The 8595-nt window shown below is 38.4% G+C and overlaps 1 long non-coding RNA gene across 2 annotated transcripts; it reads right to left on the minus strand.

Moving 5' to 3' along the window:
- Positions 1 to 3683: 3683 nt before the first annotated feature.
- LOC113568881 (uncharacterized) lies at positions 3684 to 5772 on the minus strand. 2 transcript variants are annotated; one of them, XR_014119138.1, is made up of 5 exons: positions 5670 to 5772; positions 5297 to 5471; positions 4875 to 5113; positions 4234 to 4358; positions 3684 to 3981 (listed from the first exon to the last, which is right to left on the minus strand). It is a non-coding gene; the product is annotated as an uncharacterized LOC113568881 (long non-coding RNA). The 2 variants fall into 2 exon arrangements; XR_014119139.1 differs by having other exon boundaries at positions 5297 to 5488; positions 5670 to 5736.
- Positions 5773 to 8595: the final 2823 nt, after the last annotated feature.

Consider the following 8595-nt stretch of genomic DNA (forward strand, 5'->3'; position numbering starts at 1 on the left):
AATGCTAAAGCTAGCACTGCTGCTCAGAGCCTACAGTACAGTATCATTTCAACAGCCAAACAAATTTGAACCACTGTAAAGTCTAATTAATGCAGAAGTTTAATGATAAAGTGCCAACAATAATGGCTGACCACACAACAGTAAAGTGGCTTATTGTGCACGTCGACCAGCATGATACAAGAAAGCAGGAGTCTGAGTAACTAACAAGGGACTTTAATAACCTCTTCAACACAACTAGAAAGTTTGATGTTCAAACATTTATCAGTATTCCTCTGCATGCATGGAAAACAAACACTTGGCTACACAAAAGCTGCATGTCCAACAACCTGAAGTTTATTGACAATTTCAATGTGTTTTGGAGGGTAAAAAAGAGAAAAGAGGATTTTTTAGGTGAGATGCACTGCCCACAAACAAGAGATGTGTCTCAACTTCATTTTAAATTTTAATTTTTTATATCTGAAGCACTTTGAATTGCTACTGTGTAAGAATGTGTGTGAAAGGGGCGATACAAATCAACCTGCATGGCTTTCTCCCTGTTTTGACACTTTTTTCCCCCCCCAGTTACTTCGGGAAAGAAGTCACACTTTCTGTTTCTATCTCTCTCTCTTTCTTGCTCTCTCTCCCCTACCTTCTGCTTCTGCACTTGGGTTCACCTCTTATTGCCTATTATTAAATTATTCTATATTATTATTGCGTATAATAACCATTTGCCAAATTATTATCACTTTGAGTAAATAAATTTATGTAGTGAGCATCAGAGATCTCTCCTAGTATCTTTTATTCGCTGAAGTAATTCAGAAAGTAATACTTTATGATGTGCTGATACTGGCCTATACGCATGCCAACATGTGAATAAGGGGAATACTGAAGACGTTGTGTCTATTTCAAGCACTGATAGAAACGTTATAAAAACTCCCATACAAAAACCTTTTTTTTTTTGTTTTGGATTTTTAAAGTGATTTTTTTTCAATGAGAGCATGTTATGAGTAAAATTATTGTGATGATTTATTGTGGTGACTTATTGTGTGTAACGTTGTCGCTGGCCTGAGTGCCGGTGGGCGTGGAGCAGGACACACAGACTCCCTCGAAGTGAAACATTTAACATAAAGCATATAGAACAGTGGCTGGCACACACAACACTAACGACAGAGTACAATCATATCTAACAAATGACTATACACGCACTAACATACATCAGCGAACAAACAATGACCAACGGGCACGCACTGACGGGGGTTTAAATAGACACACATTAACACGTAACCCCGTACAGGTGCGTGCCTTCATGGGGGTGTGGCTACATACATGCGTGACCGTGACTTGGGGGGGCGGAGCGTCCCGTGACGTTGTGGTGAGTACTGGTCAGTTGACAAAAACATAGTTAATCATAAAAGCATCTTGGGCAGGAGAACAATATTATTTCAGTGTTCACTGGTTAGACATCTCGCTAACGTGTAATCTGATCTTTCTTTACCTTTACTGTTACTAGCTTAAAGTAACAATAGTGATTTTATATTAGAAATCAGTCAGTCTAAAAATTAAGGTTTTAAAAAAGTAAAAAGGCCACTGAATGTGATATTCTGCTATTTTAAAAATTGCATCTAAACTTAATCTACTTTGACAGTATGGCTGTGACAAGAACAAGCACACTATACACCCAAAGCATAAAAATGTTCAGTCACATATTTAAATTAGTCAAATATTTAAATTTAAAGTATTGTAGAATGCTCGTTTACACAGGATAAAAGAGAAAATAATAAACTAACTGAAACAAAAATACAAAGATAAAGGTTTATGTACATTTACATAATAGCCTTTACTTCTATGAGCAGTTTGGTCAGAAGCACTGTCCATTAATCTATGGACATACATTATCTAGATAGATAAGTAGCTACATTAGCTAACTGTTAACACAAGCTAACTAGCTAGTGCCCCTTTTTAACTGTCATCCCAAATGAAGTAGAACCATGTCCCTTAACTCTCAAACAAAGCATGTTTTGCATGATTATTATTATTATATCATGATTATTGCATGAATAAAGTTATACATAATGTAGAAAATGTAGTATCTTAAACATGTTGGTCAAATTTCTTCCACTCTGTCTGTGGTATCACTGCACAACTGACATCCTGTTTGCATGAAAGATAAAATTGTCTATGAAATCTAATGTGTGCATTGAAATCCCCCAGCAAGACTATGGAATCAGTAGGAGTCACTTTCCCAAGCAACTCCCACACCTTCTCCAAGAAAACGGAATACTCTGAATTCCTATTTGGTACATACATACAGACAACAGTCCAGAGTTTTCCTCTCTGAAAGCCATAGTCTCACTGAAGCACTTCTCTTGTCCACCATGCTGAACTCCAACTGAGTGGCCTAAAGCCTGGGACTTGTGAGTACCCGCACCCCTCCCAAAGCAATATCTCCTGGGGGAACTGTGGAATAGGAAAGAAACCACCATGAAGCAAGAGATTTCCAATTGGAGCCCCTACTGTGTGTGAACATCAGGCTGACTATACCTAGTCCATACAGTTCCATCACACTCACTAACTCAGGCTTTTTCCTTGCCAAAGAAGTGATGTTCAACATTCCTATGGTCAGTTTCCATCATGATCATCTCCTTTGTCTGAAACTGTTTAACTCATACCTGCCACCAAAGTACCAATAGTAACATATCTCTCTACAATGTCGCCTTCGCAACAGGTGGTTGAGTTTCCTTTGTACCATTTTCAACTTTCTTCTGATATTTTTCCCAAAAGAAGTGGCATTAATCGTTGTAGTGGAATTCAAGCTGAACGATCTCAGGTGAGTACTATCAAATTCCACCAGTTTGTCTCCTGTCCAGCATGAGAAATTAACATGCTGGGTCATGTGTACACAAATGTCAAGGAGGCCTACAGCACATCCCCCCTACCTCCACTCAGTAAGAGTGACCACACCTCTATACCGCATACCAACAGCTGCTGAAGAAACATGCTAACACCAGTGAAAACTGCATGTATGGCCTGAAGCAGCAGAGTCAGTATTACAGGTCATGTCTGATTGCGACATGTTTAAAACTGCAGCCACTGGAGATTTTCTGATTGATGTAAACATCTGTCACTGGATTTATCAAGAAATGTGTAGATGATTTGATCCAAACAAAGCAAATATGCATACCTCCCAAACAACCACATGGATGAACAGTGAATTCCACAGTCTGCTGGAAGCGCAAGACTCAGCGTTTGAATCAGTCAACAACAAGGAGCCACACACAAGCTAAAAGTATCTGGGCTGCAAGAGACAAATACAGCACACACATTGCAGCCTACGTCAATACCACCAATACCACATGCACTGCCTCTTCTTTCCACAACTACAACATGCACTGACAGTCTTTTCCACTGCCGGACCAGTTTGAAAGGGCTACAAGACTTCTGCTTGAATGGTTTGAATTTACATATTGAATAAATATTAGAGCGTGTTCTATATAACACACAAAAAAAGTTATAGACATGTCCTGTTCTTCTCATTTTGTCATTCATGCAGCAGAAGTATGTCTGTGTTGGAAAACACTGGGTGGTCAGTGAGCTCTAGATCTTTTTTTCCCTTTACTATTGTTAGTTTAAAAACTAACAATATTAATAATAATTTATATTAAAATTGATCAGTCCAAAAATGAAGGTCAAACAGATGCACATAATGGAATGTTCGTTTGCATTTATTAATTGTAACACAAGTACAAAGTGACAGATCAGCTGTAGTACATAGTCTGTAACTTCATATGTGACTCTACTGTTACAGCTTCATATAGGACTCATATGGGACGTGCTGTTTCAGTGATTAGTCATGGTATCATCTATCCACTTCCTGATAGGAGGAGCACACACACTTGTGGCATAAGCAATTGTGCTAGAAGTATTATATGAACCTCTGTGAACTCCATAGATCACACTCCTTCTCCCAAACCTCTTCTTCAGCCAGCCTCCACCGGAGTCGCCCTGTTTGAGAGATGGAGGGAGTTCTTTCTCTTTTCCATTGTTGTTTCCATGGATATGAAGCACCTCATAGACCTGGCTTGTAACTCATTCACTCATGTTTAACATAATTCACCACAAAGGCGCACTACTAGCATTGAAATAACTTGAAATAAATTGCAATAGGCATTACTATTTATTTTTATTTTATATTTTACATTATATTTTAGATATTTAAGGAAATAATATATGACATCATAATGGTAGGTCTCCTACCTTGCAAGTGTAGGCAGGTGGCTTATTAGGAAGACCTCCACCACAGAAATAGTTGTTTATGAGTGTAGGACAGAGTATGACTTGCAGATCAAGACACTGCAGAGGTTGGTTCCGGTCGGAAGGTCCTAAAACATGAAGAAGAAATGATAATAAGGGTGTGACATTATTCTAAGTGCTTATTCAGCATTCTGATGTAGTTTAGCTACAGCTCAGAGTGCAGTACAAGCAGACCTAAAACAAACACAAACAAAAAGGAAGTGAGAAATACAGAAGGAATAAACACATGTGAAGGCGCCTGATGCAGGAGTGCACAGAGTTGAACATTGTCAGCTTTTCAAAAAGTAAAAAGGCCACTGAATGTGACATTCTGCTATTTTAAAAATTGCATCTAAACTTAATCTACTTTGACAGTATGGCTGTGACAAGAACAAGCAGAACACTATACACCCAAAGCATAAAAATGTTCAGTCACATATTTAAATTAGTCAAATATTTAAATTTAAAGTATTGTAGAATGCTCTTTTACACAGGATAAAAGAGAAAATAATAAACTAACAAACAAAACTACAAAGATAAAGATTTATGTACATTTAAATAATAGCCTTTACTTCTATGAGCAGTTTGTTCAGAAGTATTTTTACCAGTTTGGTTAACAGTAGATCCATGACCAGCGATCTGCAGCTGCTCTCCATTAACAGGAGTCTGACAGGAGGAGTCAGGAAGCTTAGCAGGAGTGATTCCACTTACAGGTCCAGGAAGTTTGAGCAGTATGATGTCACCTGTTCTCTCAGTTACATCATATATATGGACGTCACGTTCCTGAATGTTAAACTTTTGATATGCTCTGTTTGGATGAACACCTGCCCAGACTTCAACACTTCTGCAGAACATATACATGTACAAACATACACACACACAAACACGCACACACACACACACACACACACACACACACACACACACACATACACACACACACAAACACACACACACACACGCATTATTCAGAGTAAAATGAAAATGATAAAATAACACACAAGTGTTTTAATCAACCTCTACATACCCAAACAAATAGCAGTGTGCTGCAGTCAACACCCAATTCTTGTCAATCAGAGTCCCTCCACAGAAATGATTTCCTGAATGTGTGACTTGAAAAACCCACACTTGATGGCGGCGTTCATTGTTGCTACAAGGATTTCCACCAATCAGTCGATGTTTAACCACAGCAGATTCAACTCCTGAATGATTATTATTACTGCAATTATTAATAATATTATTACTACATGTTGATCTACATTCTCAGAAATCAACATTACACAGTCACAGTCACAACACTGATACAATCACAAGACTGAAATTATTTTTTAATGTAAGCAATATGTTTTACGTGGCTATGTTTTGCCTTCTAAGTCCAGGGTTTGTATATGAAGTTTTACCGGCTGTCAAAAGCAAGAGTTGCAGGAACGTCAGTATTGTCATTATGTCCTCCTCAGTCTTCAGTTCAGCAGAACATCAAACGTTTAAGACTTTTAAACTCACTCTAACCCACACAATCACACGCCCCCTTCCACAGTCTCACCAATCACACGCCCCCTTCCACAGTCTCACCAATCACACGCCCCCTTCCACAGTCTCACCAATCACACGCCCCCTTCCACAGTCTCACCAATCACACAATATCTCATCTTTTTTCCTTCTAAGTACATGAGACCAAGTACCCAATCATATCACATATACATCGTTTATTTCCACTGAGTTCAGCAAAGTCCACTGCACTTGAGGCCCCCCACCATCATAAGGAGAACAAACTGATAAATGGAGAGAAATTAATTGGGTTATAAGCAAAAGAAAATGTCTGTTGTTATTGTTTGTTTATTAGGGGGTGTTGACCGTGCAAAAGGTTAAATACATGCCAGGCTGATTTTGTTTGGTTTTTCTCGTCTACAGACATTAATCTATGAGCATTAGACTATGGGCATAATTTATCTAGAGAGATAGGTAGCTACATTCACTAACTGTTACGACTAGCTAACTATGTGGCCTACATTATGCGCCTGTGGCAGGTTGTAAATACAGCCATTCTCTCACTTCATGTTCGTGTCTGGTGCTTCATAATGTAGCGACTCATATTTAGCCACAACACACATTCTGAAGAGCAGCTGAAGAGGAGTTCATTGCAACACTGTCTGTTACTTCATAATGTAGTAGCTCATATGTAGTCACATTCTGGAGAGTTTTAACATAACAAAGGTTTGTCTTTGATCCTCATCTCTGTACTGCCAGTGCCAAATAATGACCATGAACTTCACTGTGGACGTGTGAAACCAGACCTGCTGTTGCAGCACCAAAGTAGAGAACCACTGTAGTATGCACTGTTACAACCACAAGGCCCATGTGAAAAGAAAAAAAAAAGACTTCTGTTAAAATGGTTGAAAAGCATGTTGAACAGATACTAGTAGGAGCTTTTTGCATATGGCAGAGAAAAGTATAGATATATATGACTTGCATTGTTTCTAAGATAAGAAATTAATATCATTTTAATATGACCTGCATGAGTGTGTGGTCAGTTATGACAAAACTTACAAAAGACATTTATTGGCAAGAGACAGTGGTGTCTTGTGCTTTAAACAACTTAACATTCATATTTATCAAATACTAAATAATAGAATTACTAATATACTTAACAATAACATCATTAAATAGTTAGTTAAAACACTAATAAAATCCTGGCTGAACACAGCCTTTTATCTTGGTTTCAGGTGGTATGAATTTGTATACTGAATAAACAGTTGTACAGTTCAGATTGTAGAACTACCTCAGGGGAATTATATGATTCTAGGTGGAACAAACAGTAACTTGCACTATTGCCTGTTCAAAATAAAAGAAACCTAGACATATGCATTTGGGGTGGGGGTGGGGGTGGGGTTCCTTTGTACCAAACTGTGATATTCAAACTGTCATCTGAAAATGTTGCTGTGAACTGAACCATGACCCAGTCAGCAGTTCTGCAGCTGAGTAGGTCACACCCATCACAAACTGACAGTTTCTTTCACAGAATTTCTTCATTAGAGGGATAGAAGGCACTAACTGATAGTTTAAAACTTTTCACTGTCATGCATTGCAGTTCCAAGGAGTATTTGCTTCATATACATTTGAAACCATTGAAGTAGAAATCAGAAAATCTTTTGAATTTGGCCTCAAGTTGTAGAGATGTGCGGTTCTTACTATAGGCATGCCACTTTCACCTTCCTTCTTGCAGTGCCACAGCAGTGTGGTTTTCACACATCACATTCACACATGGTCCCCTCTGTGTCTGACTTAGCCAATACAGAGATGGCACTTAGAGGCAAACTGGTATTACCCTGCAAGCCTTCTTAAGCTGTCCTGTATAAAGGTTAAGAAACAACTAAGGCAAAACTGACATGAATCAATCATGAAACAGAACAAATGAAACAAATGTTACAGTTATATGTAAGTTATGTATATGTAAGTTCTCAAGCATTTAGAAGGAAACACTGAGATGGTTTTGTGTGATTGCTGGGTTTGTGGTGATGGAGGTGATGCCGTGGATAAAATTTCATACAAATATCTGACCCATCTGATATTTTCTCTCAGAGGAGTGAATTATGGTAGTGCTAAAGGTCCTGCAACTCTTGCTTCTGGTAGCAGATAAAACATCATTTTCACTTCCACTAAAACTCAGTGAATATGATCACTCAGATGGCTAAAGCATATTTTGAGATTATCCAGTTTTGTTTTAATATAAGAGAGTTTGTTACATCCTAGGAGAGATTGGAAATTGGCATAATGGCTGGTTAGTGTTTACAGTGGGAATGGAAGTGATAATTAGGACCTAAAAGTGGGTTGTAGGGCGGGAGAGTCTGCAGGACGATTTCCAGCTACCAGAGCAAACATGGATGACATGACAAAGCTGACAGTACCATGTGCACAGCAGTTACGACAGAAGATACGTGATAATCCTGAGTGGGCAAGGATGAAGGTTAAATCTAGCAAGTCTAGAAGTTTATCAATCAAGTTTATCAGAAAGCAGTAAAGAGTTTAAGAACATTGCTGAGTGCAGCACATAAAGAAATCAGGTATGAAGAAATCATGCTTATTAAGTCCCAATTACAGAAGTACTGCAGCTTGAGAGGATTATGAATAAAACCGTAAGAAAGTGCTTAGGCTGGTGTGTAAGTAGTGTAGTATGCTATGGCATTTACTGGAGCTACCGCTGACAAGCTTATTTGAAGAATTTAAATGTGCTGATGTGAGCTGTGAGATGATTTTGTTAGACTGCTACATCATTGCTTGTGTAGTTCAGAATTAGAGGCCCTAAATTAAGAGTAATTGTCAAGGAGT

The sequence above is a fragment of the Electrophorus electricus genome, chromosome 21 (assembly GCF_041902795.1).
Source record: "Electrophorus electricus isolate QZ-2024a chromosome 21, ASM4190279v1, whole genome shotgun sequence".
Lineage (NCBI taxonomy): Eukaryota > Metazoa > Chordata > Actinopteri > Gymnotiformes > Gymnotidae > Electrophorus > Electrophorus electricus.